Source organism: Numida meleagris, unplaced genomic scaffold, assembly GCF_002078875.1.
Source record: "Numida meleagris isolate 19003 breed g44 Domestic line unplaced genomic scaffold, NumMel1.0 unplaced_Scaffold272, whole genome shotgun sequence".
Taxonomy (NCBI): Eukaryota; Metazoa; Chordata; class Aves; order Galliformes; family Numididae; genus Numida; species Numida meleagris.
In genome coordinates, this window is record NW_018364530.1 from 12559 (window position 1) to 30393 (window position 17835).

General features: G+C 49.1%; 1 long non-coding RNA gene across 1 annotated transcript; it reads left to right on the forward strand.

The window, feature by feature from the left end:
- Positions 1–4496: 4496 nt before the first annotated feature.
- Positions 4497–17670, forward strand: LOC110391022. Its single transcript, XR_002433943.1, has 3 exons — positions 4497–6366; positions 7932–8216; positions 11330–17670. It is a non-coding gene; the product is annotated as an uncharacterized LOC110391022 (long non-coding RNA).
- Positions 17671–17835: the final 165 nt, after the last annotated feature.

The window sequence follows — 17835 nt, forward strand, 5'->3', positions numbered from 1 at the left end:
TTAGCCTGGCTGAGCAGCCCTCCGGGTTGCGCTGAGCCTGGCCTGTTAGCCTGGCTAAGCAGCCCTCCGGGTAGCGCTGAGCCTGGCCTCTTAGCCTAGCTGAGCAGCCCTCCGGGTTGCGCTGAGCCTGGCCTGTTATCCTGGCTGAGCAGCCCTCCGGGTTGCGCTGAGCCTGGCCTGTTATCCTGGCTGAGCAGCCCTCCGGGTTGCGCTGAGCCTGGCCTGGTAGCCTGGCTGAGCAGCCCTCCGGGTAGCGCTGAGCCTGGCCTGTTAGCCTGGCTAAGCAGGCCTCCGGGTTGCTCTGTGCCTGGCCTCTTAGCCTCGATTAGCAGCCCTCCGGGTTGCGCTGAGCCTGGCCTCTTAGCCTAGCTGAGCAGCCCTCCGAGTTGCGCTGAGCCTGACCTGTTATCCTGGCTGAGCAGCCCTCCGGGTTGCACTGAGCCTGGCCTGTAACTTATCTCAGCCGCTCCATCCACCAAGGGGCAGAGCTGGGCTCCTGCCGGTTCCGGCCCAGCAGCATTCTGCTGGTGCCTGCATCATAACTGGCAACAGACAGCTCTGGGTTCTTACCCTTGTGTCACCATGGGAACGGTTATTACATGGTTATCCTAGAGGGGTATGAAGTCTGTGCGCAGTGGTGGGTCCTGCTTCATGAGGGAGCATCCAGCGGATAGCTGATGCATCTGGAAGGGATAAGTTCCCGCATGGCTTTGTCCAGTGCGGAGCCCCCTGCTGTTGTGAAGCGGACTAAGATCTATTTCTGGAAGGATGGCCCCGCGGCAGAGCATGACTACAGAATGTCAGAGGTCATCTCCCAGGGTACTTGGGTCCGCAGCCTCCACAGCAGCAGAGCATCTACCAAGTCCCGGCACTTTACTTGAAAACACGTTTTTGACAGAAAGGTGGAAAACCGCTGGCTCAGAGTGGGTCCAGAAAACAAGACAGCTTATCCGTTCCAATAGTATCATCAAGTCCCCATGCCTGCAGGGTGGGCACGGAATTTGGCCACAGAACTCCACCCTGCTCCACACTCCATGTTTTCTTAGAGTCAGCATACCATGCTCCCCTGGTGCTCACTAACAGCTAAGGTCGCAGGTCACATTGCCTAGGGAACTTAGGGAAGGCTTGACCTCCTCTCGAGGTGGACATTTCAGCAAGTCACCTCCAGGAAATACTTCACGTCTCCCTGGACTGTGGACATTTCTGTGAGGTAGATCTGATGGGAGAGATGAAGGAATTTAGGTGACATTTTCATCCCTGAAAGGAGGCCTGCGTGACTCCATTTCCCAGGACAGTCCTTGGTACTGAGGCGCAGTTGACACTGGGGAACAACAGCCCTTATGCAAAGTGAAAATCTGCCTGTGAGCAGGTGATCCCAGCAAGCAGAAAGGGCAGCTGGAGACCTGGGTCACATCTGTCTGTACCCAAACCACCGCCCAGGAAACCTCGCAAGGCCTCAGGTCCCTTTGCCACCTCTTGGCCAGGGCAAGAAAGGTAAAGCAGCTGCCAGCTCCTTTCCATACCACACGCAACCAACGTGCGACGGGAAAATCCCCAGCCCATGATCACCCAAAGGCTCTGACTTGTGAAACGATTCACGCCAGCTCGGCACAGCCTCTTCTCCTGACAACATGTTGTCCTCATGAAATCTAAGACGCTGGGTGTGATGTTCCCACAGTGCCCCCATCCCTGGGTACGGCAAGAGCAGGGGGGGGTCCTAGGCCCTGTCCTTCCCCCCAGAAATGAGCCCCCAGAAGAGGCTGTCACCTCACAGGCACCACCCAGCTCCTCCTTCCCAAAGCAAATGCCAGTCATGCAGTCCCAAAACAGAGCTGGACTCCGGAGAGGAGGAGCTGGGCACAAGGCACGGAGGGCTCACAGTCTCTGGTGATCGCAGCTGCAAGGGGAGCAGAGCGGCCCTCTCGGGTGGTTTGGGACAGGCCTGAGCACCCCTGTGTGTCACCGGGCTAGCAGTTTCTCAGTCAGTCTCCTCTGACAAGATCTCTCCTTCCCAATTCCAGAGGAATTTCCACCCCTCCCCAGCTGGATCCGCGTTACTTTTCTAGTGGATACACGGTCCGAGAAGAGAACAAGTGATGACAAGAAGTAGTCCAGGTGAGACTGCAGGCTCAGGGTGTTTCTCTGACCCGGCAAGAGCCCATGCCCTAACCCCAGATGGTCACTGTTTGGGGCTGCCCAGCAGCGCTGAACGCAGCACATGGAGGGTTGGGATGGGGCTGCCGGGAGCCCCCATTTCACAGGGCTGGCCAAGGGTCCTGGCTCAGGGCTGCAGGATATGGCCCCAAAGCCATCACCCACTCAGGCAGACCCCTCCCACTATGTCCCTTCAGTCAGCTGCCAGCGGTTCCGGGGGTGTCTTCTGCCAAGAAGCAGCCTAGGAAAAAAAAGAAGGGAAAGTGCTCTACCAAAAGCAAAGCAACAGGGATGGGTCCAGCACAGGCAGCGGCACCTCCAAGTGGCAAAGAAGAAGAACACAGCGTGGTGAAAGCCCCTGCTAGAGGAGGAGTGCCAGAAAAGGCACAAGCAAAGCTCAGAAACCACTGTGGAGCCCCAGCCCCGCAACAAACACCAATGGCAGCCCTGTGGTCTTCAAGCTCTGAGACCAGCCTGCCCGAGGAGCCCACCTACAACGCCTTTGCTTTGGTGCCGCTGGCGCACAAGGGGATCGGACCTATGCAGAGTCAGCCACCAAAGGCCAAAGCGGGGCTCCCCAGGTGGGGGGTGTCCTGTCCATGCTGATCAGGACAGGGCCTGCCCAGGAGAAACACAGCTCCACCTGAGGCTGCAAAACAGGTGCGTGATTCCTATCTGCGCCATTCCTGGATGCCATCTCCTTGAAGAAAAGCAGAGGTAGAGGGAGACTGGGGACTCCTCCAAGACCCTCTGGCTCTGACAGACAGGGTGGCTATGTTCCTTGGAGCCTTGGGATGTCGAGTTCCTCATTTTCCAGTGTCACGCTCTCCTCTGGTGACACACGGAGCACAACAAAGCCCACGATTTGGCAGCATTTGAAAGGCGTAGCTAAGTGTGAGGCTGGGCCTGGGCCAGAGAGGAGACTGCTGCGTTCCAACTCACTGTTCCTTTTGACCCCTGGTGGGAAGAAAAGGGCTTTTGGGGAGGCGCTGGCACAGCTTAGGAGCTAAACACTGCAGCTGTGCAACTTGTAGGGAAGGGATAAAGAGAGGGAGAGAAATGGCTGCCTGCCCTCAGTGTTCTGATCTGAAGCCACCCCACAGGGTATGCATGTGGGAAAAGAGCTCCTGCCCTATTTTTTGAGAAGAGTTTCTCTTTTACAGAAATCCATTGGCTGTTGGACCGCGGGGGAAAAAGACGGAGGAGAAAACAATAAAGGTCTTGCAGAAAATGGCCCTTTGCTCCATTTTGGTAATTGGTGCCTTGAACAAGATCTGTCAGCTCCACAGTGACGCTCTTTCTCCCTGAAACACAGTCCCCACGTGAAACAATTGCAATTCATCATTTAGTAGAAGTATTTGCATTCTCTTCCGAGCTGTATTTTGAGTAAAAACCATTCCCGTGTCAAAACAGATTGTTAAGGTATCATGTTGCAATTGAAAGACTAAACCCTGGCTTTAGAAGCAAAAGAGAAAACAAAGCCTGCTCCCTGACTCCCTGAAACATTGCTTCTCTCTTCCACCCTCGTCAGGCACTCAGCCAGCCATCTACTAAGAGGGCATGGGTGTGCTCCTCCCAGGCAGGTCATAACCAGCGGTGAACGTTGCACCAGGAGGGGAGGGATGGGAGCCCAGCCAGAAGGCCCCACTTCACAGGGCAGTCCCCTCTCCAGCCCTCGGGAGAGCCCCAGCTCAGCCGGAGAGCTGTGTGGGGGGGAAAGGCTGCGCTGCAGCCGAGGGTCCTGGCTCGGGGCTGCAAGATGTGCCTCTTCTGAGCACTGCTGTTGTGAGCATTGTTCCAAGAACAATGTGGGGTTACTGGGAACATGTCGGAAGCAAGGAGAAGGCCAGGGGCCTGGAAATGTGACCTGTGGAGAAGGTGCCCTGAGCAGCCGAGCACTAAATGTCTCACAGTATGTAGTCTTTTGTCTCACAGTGGGGATGGGCTGATGGTTGGACTACACTATCTTAGTGTTTTTTCCAACCTTGGTGACTCTATGATTCTGTTATTATTTTTGAGCTTGACTTGCTGCTTGGCTGCTGCAGCATCACTCAGGACTCCTGCTTGCTGCAGTGCATGCTGGTGAGAAGGCTCTGCTGGACGCCTGGTGAACAGGGACCAGGAAGGGGGCATGGCCTGGGGTTTGCTTTCTACTCCAGCTGGTGCTGCTGGGTTCACCGCATTCACACTGGCAGCAAATCCATCCCCCCACATTTCTGCATGAGATCAGTCACAGCAGTGCAGACACTGCTTTGCAAATGACTGTCAACACTACTGCCTTCCCCTGCCACCGCCGCTTTCCCCACCTACACAGCTTCCCCACCCCCCCCTCCACTTTCCCCCTGTGAGAAATAACTCAAATGATTTTTTGGAGATCAGATCTCTTGAGAAAAAGTTTTAATTTGTGATTGCAGTGGCAAACGTCCTGCAAGTCAGAGTGCACAACCGAAAACACATCGAAGCCTTATATCCCCTGTATGCTGACACCAACAATTCCTCCCGTTTCCTCGATAAGTGAGTACTCCAGGTTCACAATCTACGCAATGCTTCCCACAACCCCTAAGGACTCTCTTCCAAGAGTTTGGAACTCAAGCCCAGCCTCTTCCAAACACTGAAAGAAGAAACGACAGCTGTTAAATTTCCTTTACATTTCTTGCGTCTTACAGTACACGTGGTTTAGAAAACGCTATGCCAAGCTTAATATGGAACTGGCTTCCTAGCCTCAAACAGCAGAAGTAACTTCTCCCTGTTAGGTAGGGAATTATTCATTTTTTTCCTATATAAAAAAGGCAAGAATGTTTGCACGGGAACAGGATGTTTACCATCAGACATCCACATCCAGATGTCCCCACAAGCAAGATCTCTGCAAAGATGGTTGTCTGACAGAATCATAGCCTGATGAAGGCTGTCCTATAATCAACAAAGCAAAGAGTTTTAGATAAAACTGCAAAACAAAGGAGAGGCTTTCACACAACAGAAATTGCGTGCACAACTTAACAGGCGGCTGAGCCAATCTATTCATTTGTAGCATTAGAAGGGCACACCTGTTTGCTCCAAACTTCATCAGGAACTTACATGGTCCATATAAAGCATTAAAAGAGCATCTCAAAACATCTCAAGAAACTGCGACACGAGCAACCGAGCCAACCTAGTGGCTCATTCTTGCTGTTTGTTGAGTGCAAAAGAGCTGGCAGGAAGAAAAGCAAGCACGGGGAACGAATGCAAGCTCTGCATTCAAGACATGAGACTGCAGCGGCAAGACAACACAGATGTCACACTAAGTATTGACTGTTTAAGATTCTAATTTCTTCACCTGATGTGGATGCCCCTGGGAACACAAAGCACAGAGTACTGCAGAAGACGATGGTGCTAGCCCTGCTGCGCAAGGTGGAAGCACTGCTTTGCTCCCAGAGTATTTGTGTGTGTGGTGCTGTAAGAAAACAGCTACTGAAGTTCCAAGGGAAAGGCAAGGAGGGGAAGGGGAAGGGAAAGGGAAGGCAAGGCCATGGTTTGTCTTTTTTATGGTTTATGGATACAGTCAGGCACAAACTGGTTTTCCCGTCCTGCAGCCAGGAATGCTCCGACCTGAGGGGTGCGTGGCTACGAGAGAAATGTGTCTGTGGAAGCGTGTCTCGTTCCTCCCCTCTGACGGGGACAGAAGGCGTGGGAAAAAATAGGAAAGCAGAATGCGTCTGCATTCTCCTCATGGCTCTTATTTCCTGTCTTATGGTGGGAAATGAGCTGAGCCACTGTGCCTCTTTATGATGGTTAGCTCGGCACCTCTTCCATCATTATTCCCAGCTGTACCTGTGTGTAATGCTCCACACTCAGACCTGCAGAGCCCAAAGGCCTCCTTGGCAGCTGTCACTCACCTGGAGGTTGTAGGGTGCTGTGCTGTGCCTCCTGTCTGTGCCTGCTTCCCTGGTGTCATTTGCAAGACACTGTAGGTCCATCTGGTAGGGACTGCAGTCAGCTAACGCAAAAGTGAAAGAAGCATGCAAGTAGTGTTTTTTATTTCATAGGCTTTAATCTTCCTTGAAGCTTGTTCTGCTGCGGAGCACAGGTGGAAGCAATTCACCTGTATAGCAAAAGGTGGAGCCTGGTTCCACCCCTCCCAACCCTCATTTAAGGGCTGGCTGCCCCCAGGGCTGGATCTCTTCTTGGGGATCTAGCCTTTTGTGGTGTGTTGTTTGTCTTGTTCCTCAGAAAGGGGTAGGCCACTCTGTGTTTCTTTACCTTTCTTGGGTATTTTACAACTGGTTTAAAGTAGCTGAATCTGTTGTGGCCTTTGTCTGTAGTTATCCTTCTGGGTTATGGTTAGGAGATACCCTTTTGGGTTAGATATTAAGGTCTAGGGTTACCATTTTGAGGAGGGAGAGGTGGTTGAATCACTGTTCCTGAAGGTGTTCAAGAAACATTTAGATATTGTACTGAGGGACATGATTTAGTGGGCTCTGTTGGTGCTAAGTGAATGGTTGGACTGGATGATCTTAGAGACTCTGCCAGCCTTGGTGATTCTATGATCGTGACGTTTACACTTCTGGACTGGGTTAATGTGTTAGCATTTAGTGTTATAGCTAAGTGCTGCGGGTAACCCTTTTGTCTTAGGGTGTAGGGTCCCTGTTTTGGGTTAGGTTTAAAGGTTAGGGCCTAACACTTCTAGTTAGCGATGCGGGGGGTGGGAGGTGTGCCCTTCTGGGTGAGGGAGTTATGGTTTGTCCTTTTTTGTTAGGGACAATGGCAACGCTTTTGAGATGGGGATGAGGGTTCAGTGTTACCATTTTGGGTTAGGGTTGCGGGGGGCCTTTTGGGTGAGTGTTCAGGGTTAGCCTTTGGGTTCAGGTAAAGGGTTTCCTTGTGGGGTTTATGCTGAGGGATGCTGTAGTGGAAATGCTGAGTCATGGCTTGAAACAGTGATTTTTTTCTCCTGGTAGAAAGGCAGGGCCAACCCAGCAGAGCTCAGGTGCATGCAGTGCTCCTGAGTGACAGAAGGGTTGGAGCCAGGATCCAGGAGCTAACTAAGAAAACAGGAGAGTCTTGAGAGGAAAGGGTGACTGATGACAGGGCTGTTGTGGAAGCAGTAGAGAGGCCAGCAGTGGCACCTCGTGGCAGTAGAGTGATACGAGTCTGTGTATAAATGATGGTACTCAGAGCTGTGCAAATTCTTTGGAGATGCCGAACTGTGTGGAGCTACTTGTACTCAGAGTTGTTCAACTCAGGAATGGAGTATGTTTCTCAGCTTGTGCACCTGATAGCATTTTGTTTGCTTGTGCTGCTTTGCTCTGAGCAATGTAGAGCTGTCAAGCAGACTTGGGTTCATTGGCCACTCTCTTAGCAGGAATGAGACTAGTAATACTGTAAGTGCATTGCAGTTGAAAATTTAGTCTGTTTTGGCTGTAAAAATAGTTTATTTGAGGGATTTTTGGTGGACATGGGCTAACAGGACATGTCTTCTATTGGCAACAGGTTTCTGTTGTGGAAAAATTATTCTTTGCTTTAGGGATGGAGTATAGGATTCAATTAACTCATACTGAGAAAGGGAGAAAGGGAAAGCCTCTGTGGGTAAGAACATTTTGTGTGCTGTTTTTTGGGTACCTTCATTTAGGTAGGACTGTGTGAAAGGGTGTGTTGGATGTAGGAGAGAGGAAAATGCGTTGCAGATCTGTGTTGACTGTAGAAATGGCACAACATTTGAGCAGTGGAAAGGCAAATTTGAGAAACTAAGGTTGAAAATGTGAAGCTTGTGGCTGACTGTGCTAAAATCTTCCTCCCAATAGATGCTCTTCAAGTGTTTCTAGATTTCTCTCTGCAAGTAGCTGATGGAGGAAGCCTTTCACTGAAGCACAGCTTTGCAGAATGGCTGGGGAAGAAGGTAGAGCTTGAGAAGGCACCAAAGAGAGGCACAGATGCAAAGCAGACATCAGGAGTTCACGTACTGTCTGCTGGCAGCTGCACGGCTGCCCCCTGCTGCCTTTTGCTTTCTGCAGGTGTCCTTTGACACCCATGAATCTTTAGCAAGGCTGCGTCAGTGTAAAACATCAGTAATCCATGGAGATCTGAAGGTGAGTTGTGGGCTCCAGTAACGCAGGAGGTGATGTGCATGCTCTTTAACGTAGGTGTATTCTGCCTACGCTGTGGTGGTAGGGCTTTGAAAGCTGGTACCATGCTTTTGTTGTCAAGAATCGTGGATATAAACATTCTCTCTATTGAAAGGTTTTAAAAAAGAGCCACTCATTGCTGCTTACCATATGTTTATCATCTGTAGACCTACTTTAGAAACGCAGGTGCTTGAATAATGCTATTTTTTTAATAGGAGATGTGCCAGAATAATCTGATGAATTATTGCTGTGTCTTTCTACTGCCCGAAATACTACTGATATTATAGTAGTTCAGAAGAAGTGTGCTGTGAATTTGTTTCCTGGTCTCGCATGAAAAGGATGGCTGCAGAGATTTTGGCCGTGGGGCAGGAGTTGTTAGCAGCTTTGGAGACTGGCTTCTAATCACTGACCATGAAAGTGGACTGTAAGGCTCCGTGTGCTCAGGTGGGAACAGGGCAAGGCCAGCAGAGAAAGCTTTAGAAAAATCCCATGCCTGTAGTCTAACCAACACAAAAAGACATTTCCTTTCTGCTAGCTCATGAAGTACCTGAAAATTATGATCAGCCAAGAAGGAGGCTGAGGTGTGCTTGTGAAGTTCAGATGTGCTTTGTGGATCAGGCTGTGTCTTCAGAGTCCTCAGCGGCTGTTTGTTTTGTACTGCTGGTGGTTGTTTTATAGGAGCAACAGAAGACTTGTGTGCTAAGAAGAACTTTGTAGTGCAGGGGAGAAAAATCCTCAGGGTTTGGATGTTTCTGTGTGTTATATGTGATTGTGATACCACTGCTCAGTCAGTTTGAGTGTATGGAACAAGTCTGACATCCCTTTTTATGGAGTACTGTCCTATGGATTTGAGACCCGACTTCAGGTCTGTGGGCATCTTCCAGGAACTGGGGGTAAGGGGTGTGGCAAGGAAAGAGGATGAGGTGTAGGAGCAGGAGCCTCTTCAGTTGGTCTTAACTCCTGCTGTCACCTTTTTGACTTGGAATCCACCGTGTTCTTAATAAAGAACAAACTCATAATGCAGCTTGTGAATGAATTCATTCACACCTGTTAATGTTTGGTGTTCTTCTCTCCATGGAGTTGCAATTGAAATGGACACTTCTGGTCTGATGTCCAGCCCCCTCCCACATGCTCAGATCAGCCAAGTTTGCAAGGCCTGGCTCTTGGTTGGGGTTGGTTTGGGTTTTTTTTTGTAGGGGGGATGGCATTGCAGCACATCATATTGGTGTATTTCTGCTGTCCGGGTCTCATGAGAGGAATATGCAGTGCTACTTGGGGTGCGACACACCAGCAACAAGTCATGGACTGGTTGCCCCCGCTGTACTGCACCATGCATTCGCGCACTGCCATGTGTAGAGTGCATGATCCAGCTCAGAGTATAAGGATATGCTAAGGAGGGCAGGAGGTAATTTAGGCAGTGGACACCTTTGCCTCCACGGGACGCCTGCAAGGTCCTGAGCCTACTGATCCCATACCTTTTGCCCAATTTGAGATGAGATGGCTAATTGTCCTTCTGGGATCTCTTGGTGGATCAGTATGTATGCAATAAAACTCTTAAATGTTTGCTTTGGCTGATTGTGTGTGTGTGAACACGTGTTTTGTGTGGATGTCTCATCCCCAATTCCGAACACACTAATACTTCATTGCTGGCAAAAAATGCATAGTTAATGGTGGTGACTACATTAAAAAAATTAGTGCTTTGTAGCTGCGAATTTGCTCTATCAGTGTTTTGTACTCATTGTACCTGTTGTAGTTTCCATAGGAATAAATAGGAGGCAATACTTTCAGAGTGACCTACATATAAGCGGCCCAAGACAATTCCTCTTCATTCACTGTGGCCCAGGCATGCGTATAGCATCCAGAGGGACCTGGACAGGCTTGAAAAGTGGACCAGTGAAATCCTAATGAGGTTCAACAAGTCCAAGTGCAAACCGTAGCTCTTGGGTCAGGGTACTCCCAGACATATCTACAGACTGGGAGAAGAACTCCTTGAGAGCAGACCTGCAGAGAAGGACTTGTGGGTCCTGGAAAACAAAAAGCTGGATATGAGCCAGCAGTGTGCACTTGCAGCTTGCAAGGCCAACTGCATCCTATGCTGCATCAGAAAAGGGGGGGCCAGCAGGGAGAGGGAGGTGGTAGACCCCCTCCATTCTGCCTTTGTGAGGCCCCCTCTGCAATGCTGTGTCCATGCCTGGGGTCCCCAGCACAAGAAAAACATAGAGCTGTTGGTGTGGGTCCAGAGAAGGGCCACAAAGATGATCAGAGATCTGAGGCACCTCTCCTATAAAGAAAGGCTAAGGGAGCAGGTCTTATTTAGACTGGAGAAGCCAGATCAGGAGAGACCTCACTGGGGCCTTCCAGTACTTGAAGGGAGCTTATAAGCAGGAAGGGGACTGTCTTTTTACAGTGTCTAATAGTGATAGGACGAGGGGGAATGGTTTTGAACTAAAAGAGGGGAAATTCAGGTTAGATCTTAGGAATAAATTTTTTACCTAGAGTGTGGTGAGGCTCTGGCACTATGGCCCAGAGAAGCTGCAGATGTGCCACTCCTGGAGGTGGCCATCGCCAGGCTGGATGGGGCCCTGGGCAGCCTGATCTCGTGAAGGACAACCCTGTTCACAGCAGGGTTTGGAACTGGATGATCTTTAAGGTCCCTTCCAACCTAAGCCATTCTATGATCATTGTCACCCAGTAGCCTGCTGATGGATGGAATCCTGCCCAGGAAAGAATAGAATGCATAAGAGCATGCTGGCCTTGGGTACTCACTGCTCTTCCCATCTCAAAGCACCTGTCTGACTTCTCAGCATTAATTGATAAGGACGAGCTAGCAACCACAATTCCTCATGCCTGTGATGTGCCCACAACAGTCATTGTGGTCAAGAGTGGCATAAAGCAGAGGAGGGAAAAGGCAGAGAACTCAGAAGTGCCCATTTATCCTTGCTGGTTGGAGAATAAAGAGTTGTAAATCAGGATAGAGTGAATAAAGAGAGTTTTTTCACCACAGCCTTTCAAGAAGCCCTATCCTACATGCATCTGAGACTGCTACCAGCATGACATTAATACTTTTTTCTCAATAGGCAGAAGCTTTTGGATGCGCACAAGTCACAGTCCGTAGTGAACAGAAGACCTTGAGCCAACACTTGAACAAGGGATCATCTCTGTTCCCTTCATTCAGAGGATGGAAATGTGGATTGTTCCAGGCCACATTCAAGAATTTCCACTTCTTTGGCACACTGTGAGTCAAAAGGACACACGAATGTGTTCTATACATGTCTTTCTCTCCTCCTATCCCCCACAGGGCCTTCGAAGAACCTCTACCACTTCCAACCTAAAAGCGCTGTGGTATTTGGCAGTTTGACACAGAAAAGTTTCTCATTAATGGAATTCATTGCCACTGTGTTCTGGGGTTGAGACATTCAAAATACTTGGAGTTCCAGGTTTTCAGCAGTGAAATGATAAAGAACCAATCTGTGTTATGAGATTCACTGTGAGCCTCAGTCTAATTGCACAGGTCTCAGGAGAGGGCAGTGCAGAGCTCAGGTGCTGACCACGTGCCTTTTCTATGTTATCTTCTTAGAAAGAACCTACAACGAGTATCATTTCTCTAGAACTGCTGAAGAAATACCAAATGCGTCAGTTCCCCCTGATTTTATAGATGGAACACAAGACAAAGAGAAGGACTGCAGAGGCAGCTAAACAAATGGCTTGGCTTGATTAGAATTTCTCCATGCAAGTCATTTCTAAAAATCTGAATTCAGCTGAGGCTGAACAGTTTCTATTGTTTCTTGAACTCAGATATCACCAACTGTATAGTAAGGGCTTATCACTTCAGTTTGCAATTCTATGTCACTGATTATCAGCTGAATCCAATGTCAAAGTTTTTTTAGTTTTGTTTTTTCTCAGATACAGTATGTTCCCTTCAGAAAATATTCTTAAGGACAACTTAACCTAATTCATTATAAAATATCCCAGCCATGTCTGAGAACATTGATATGTTAAAGGCCTTTTTTTTTTATTGTGGGGATGGAGCTAAATATGGAAAATGTATTGATATTTTCTTCCATTTAGAACATCCTGAACGTTTACAATTTGACAGGATTACAATTTGCCCACAAAGGCACAGAGGGATTTTATTTATTTGTTTGTTTATTTATAATTTGGATGAAGTAACACAGTAACACTGTTAAGATTTACAAGAACAAGAAAATACAGTCCTCAGCTATGAGTGAAACCTGAGCAAACTCCAACAAGGTTCATCTTCCACAAGGAATAACTGCACAAAAAAATGTTTGGTGCAGAGAGATAAGAAATGATAGATAGATACAGAATGATGAAGTTAGCTACAGGGACGATGGGAGACTACTGAAACATGAGTAGGCTTAAAGTCCTTGAAGAGGGAAATAGGTAGGTGAGAGATAGCTCAGTGAGCAAAGAGTAAGTGGAGGGGAAATTGGGAGAACAATGGGGAAGTGCATGCTCCCAGGCAGTTACTAGAAATGTGACTTCTGATAGGAACTTTTCAATCAGGAAAGGTAGAAATAGTGGAAGGATGAGGGAGGTGAAGTGCACTGCGTAAGAGATGAAGGATTGGCAATACAAGTGCAAGGGCAGATCACTATTTTGTCTTCTTATTAATACACATCCTGAAAAATTGTCATAGTACTTTATCATGGGAAAACACTAGCATTTTATTACATGTATTCACTCACTTTGTCCAGTATAAAGTGTTCAAAAGTTTCAGGAAATACTCAGGCCCAGAGCACAAAAATGATACCTTTATGTTCTGTGGGGAGCCCAGAGCCCACAAGTCCTCCCTGCCCAGCACTGTTCCTGTGATGCCAGCTGCAGTATCAGAGGACTCACCCAGCAGTGCTGAGAGCTGGGGAGATGGGAAGGGGAGAGGAAAGGTCCAGGTGATATGGCTGGGAGGTGGCTGGGAGACCATTCCTCCTGCAGGAACCTGACTGACCTGTGGCTGGCAGGCACACACACAGAGAGCTGGAAGGGAGCACGTGGACCTGCTGGGCAGCCTGGTATAGCAAAGGCAGCAGCACCCAGGGAACCCACAAGCAATGCCATCTAAGGCCCAGATGGTGTAGACAATGGTATGGGAACTACCAAATCAAAGTACGGGTATAGCAAACTAAGAATCGGCAGGGGAAGTGTAGTTGGTGAGAGCTTATAGCTGGGAAGGGACTGCAGCAGAGAATGAGAGGGATTAAGGTGGATCAAGGAGGAAGAAATCCTGTGGAAGAAGAGAGGAGAGGGATGCAAACAGCAAGCTGCTCATGGACAGTGGTCTGGTCAGGGATGGTCTGATGAGATTCTGTCCTTGACCACTGTGCTCTGCTCTTCCTTTATTAACCCTGCTCCTGGCTATTTGCTGTGTCTGTGTGCTCATTTTTGTGTGTGTTTGGGGTGAATGTCTGCATGTTTTGCTGGCCCAGGTGGGGCAGGCTGGAGGAGGAGGAGGACAGCAGGCTCTGGAGAGACCCAGGGTTGTGGCTGCCATGTGGGAAACAGCATAGAGCCTGGGCAGGGCACCGGGATGGACCCACTCAAGAAGCCGTGGCAGTGTCTGTGCCTAAGGGTAAGTGGTACAGGCTGTGCACAGACCTCTGGTGTAGATGTGATGGATGTAAAGGTGCTTCTGCTAGTTGGAGATGGTCTGTGTGTGGTCAGCTGTATCCAACTATGTGTATGTATCTGTATGTGTGTACAGGATCATGTGCTTGTGTATGTATGTGTGTGTGTTTCCTTGTTTGCACAAGAATGTTGGGAACTTGGTGGGAAACTTCTCCTGGTTGCTGATGCAGCGAGAAGCTGGGCTGCATCTGAGAATGGAGGGACATTTCTTGAGAGCCTCCATGTATGTGGGTGCTGCGCAGGGCATCAGAATGCCCTCAGGGTGCTCCAGTCATCTGCGGGGCTTCCAGCAATGTACAGCTAACAGCAAAGGGCTCATCCTTCCCTTGATCACATCTTCACTCCAGTGCTTCAGACACACCTGATGTGAGGAGCCTTGTCTAGGGGTGATTTTGTGTAAGGGACAGCACACAGGCTGGGGCTGACTGTCTCACCCTTTAGGAGGGCTGATAGTAAGTCATGGGCAGTGGAGGGCACCAATCCTTCTTCAGACTTGTCCCAGGCTGGGTGGAGCACCTGGACACTAAGGACATCTCCCTCTTCATAAGCATGCTATAGGGTACCCACAGTCTGGAGGCTGTCTTGGATTAGATGAACACCAGTGTGCAAGGCAACTTCCAGACAAGGGTCAGCTCCCATCTAAATCCACCCATCCCTCCTCTGATCTCTCAGCTGTTCCTGGCCACCTCCACATGCTCTGTGCGGAGCCCTGAGCTCCTGCTGCTATCAGGAGACCAAGCAGGCTGTGGTGCCCATGATGTGGCTCCACACTGCCTGCACTGCACAGGGTGAGAAGTAGACCCAGCTGGGTTGGGCACACGCTGCTAACCTTCCCCACTGGCTTAGATGTCAGTGGTAGGTGCTCAGAAAGATGATGGAATGTTTCCAAGCACACTAGAGGCTTCCAGGTATCTTTCTAGAGGCAGCTCGTGGTGACAAGAGTGTGAAAGAACCTCCCTCCATCCTCATTCCTTGTGCACACTCATCCTTCTCTGAATCCCACAAGAACTGCAGAGTCCTTTTGCTTGGTGGATATCTTAACTTGGCGCTATCCATATGGGTGACTCCACCTTGGCTGATCTCTCACTTGGTGGGGCTCCAGTCACTGCCCACCTTGGGCATGTGCTGCTCATGGAGAACTCCTGGGCTCTCCAGACGGTTCCATTTTCCTTTCCTGAAGATGTCCCCTGCCCTATCATACGTTGGACAGACACGGGGGCATACCTCAGTGACCATTTGCCATCTCCACTGTCATCAGACACTAACAGGTTATCACTAAATCTATTGGTCTCTCACTATATGGCAAAGAGCTTATTCTCTACTAAATCCTTGGAGCAAACGTTCTTTTAGGGTGCTGCTGCTCAGCCCTGTTCTTGGCATCATCTGTCGAAGAAGAGCCAAGTCTTCAGGCAGTGCATTGTATTAGTTTCCTTTTATTACAGAGATACATAGATACATGTTTACAGAGCCTCAAGAGTTGACAGAGCAGTTACATTCCTCGGTAGAAGGGGGTTGAATAAAACACATTTCTCTAAGAATGCAGTAAATGCTAATGACAATAAAGTTAACAATAGCAGAGATGCAATCATTTGCCATGGGGACAGCTACTCCAGGTACTTCTTGGTCAGGCTCACTGCACAGGTTGCCCTGGAATAGGGCTGCACAGCACTCTGGTGCCACACAGCCCAAGCAGAGCCCTAATGAGGCAAAGGCTCTCCTTTACCAGCTATGGGGCTCAAGGCTGGGCCATTCTGGTGATGAACGAACATCCAGGGCTTCTGTGGCATCAGAGCCACCTGCCCATTGCCTTTGGCACCTGTAACCAGGGCTCTGAGCTCCTGCTTGACCAGTCCCAGGGGTGAGCCCCTCGAACAGTTGATCCCTTCATGGCCTGGTCAGTGTTGGCCCTCAGTGGGCCCAGCAACCTCAGAAACCTGGGGCTGGCTTGGGACTTTCACTTCCCTCGAGGTTTGTTCCCGATTCTTTCTGTGTCTGCAGTTCAGGAAGTTGGCACCAGAGGGCTCACCAACATGCAAAATGCACTGACAGGTCCGAGCCTCTGGGCACCCCTTTTCTAAATTCTTCAAGTCTTACGTGGCTAATTAGAGAGATTAGAGAGTATAGCTGGAGCAGACATATGAAAAACACTTCACCTGTGCTCTGCCTGGAATTGTCTCAAACTCGTGCAAGATCAGACCATCGCCATGACAACAGGCTAATGGGTTAAGATTTGATAGTTTTGGGATCTTGATTGACTCCCTCTCTTCACGGGTGGGACATGACAGCAGCCATTTCTGTCATGAGCCACTTGGAACTTGCATCATGCTTTCTCACACCTAAGCTTTGTCCACTAAAGACCGTAGCTGAATCTTTCAGCTTATTTGCAGCAGTTTCCACCTGCTTTTTTTAGCTGTGCATGGTCAAGAGAAGAAATAGCTGTCATGACTCAACCTGTGAAGGGTCCTCGGTCTGTGAGAGCGCTCATCCAAAGCTACTGAAATCTTTGAAGTCTCAAACCGGTAAAAGCCCTTAAGCTTCAGTCATGCATCCTTTCATGCCTGCTAGATTTGCAGGTGCACCATCCCAAGGTTGTAAACAAGTGACTTTGCAAGAAACAGGTTAGTCAAAAACAAGTTTGCAGTCAAAAATTTCCTCTCGGAGTCCTTTTGGACAAAGCAAGGCTGTCCTATTCTCACAGGATCCCATCCTTCATCCTGTACTTACCTCTCAATTTGTTATGGTGACAGTCTTATACTGCAAGTGTTAATTCCCTTTTATTAGGGAGATACATAGACACATTTACACAGCCTCAAGAGCTAATAAAGTAGTTTCATTCCTCAGTAGAAATGAGTTGAATAAAACACATTTGTCTAAGCACATAATTAATGCTGATGACAATAAAGGTAACAATAACAGAGGTGAAGTTCCACAGGATCGTAGAAAGGCTTGGGTTGGAAGAGACATTAAAGATCACCAGGTTCCAACCCCCTGTTGAGGGCTGGGTGCCCCCCTCCAGATCAGGCTGCTCAGGGCCCCTTCCATGGCCTGAGCACCTCCAGGAATGGGCCACCTACACTGCTCTGGGCAGCAGTGCCAGGGACTCACCACCTTCTGGGGAAAACATTTCCTCCTCACATCTAAACATAATCTCATTTTAGTTAGTTTAAATCTGATCCCCCTTCTGTGAAATTACTTTCCTAACAGCTCCTTGCTTCTCATGCTGTACGTGACAGGGTCCAGTGCTGGAGGCAGCACAAATACAGAACTGCCACCACCAGGTCCTATCTTGGGGAGGAAATGGAGAGAGGCTTCGGGAAGGTAAACATGGCAGAGCTGAGAAACAGGGAGACCACAGTCAGGTAAGGGAGGCACATGGAAAAGGATTTGTGTCATCCCTGCTCAGAGTGCATCCTCAGCACAACCCTGAAGAGCTTCATATAGGACAGCACAATGAAAACGAAACACTGAGGTGTTAAACAGATAGCAGTCAACATAACTCAGATCTCTCTAAGGAAGGACTATTAGCAGGAGAGTTTGAGGATTGTAAAATCATTAAGGTTGAAAAAAATCTCTCAGATCATCAAGTCTGACCCCAACCCATGCCACCCCAGGCCCACAAACTATGTTCCTCGGTGCCATATCTCTACAGTTCCCAACCACCTCCAGGGACAGCAACTCCACCACCTCTCTGGGCAGTCTGTCCCAATGCACAACCACTCCTTCTGAGAAGAAATTCTTCCTAATATCCAACTTGAAGTTCCCCTAGTGCAACGTGAGGTCATTACTTCTCATCAGGATCTGAGTGATTTTACAGGAAAAAAAAAAAAAAAACTGGTCCTGAGCATTGGCAGAGCGGTAGTGAAAGCTGTACCAGCAGCATGCAGCAAAGCAAAGAGAAACCTGCTCAGTACGATGTTCAGGGTAGCCTATGGAGATG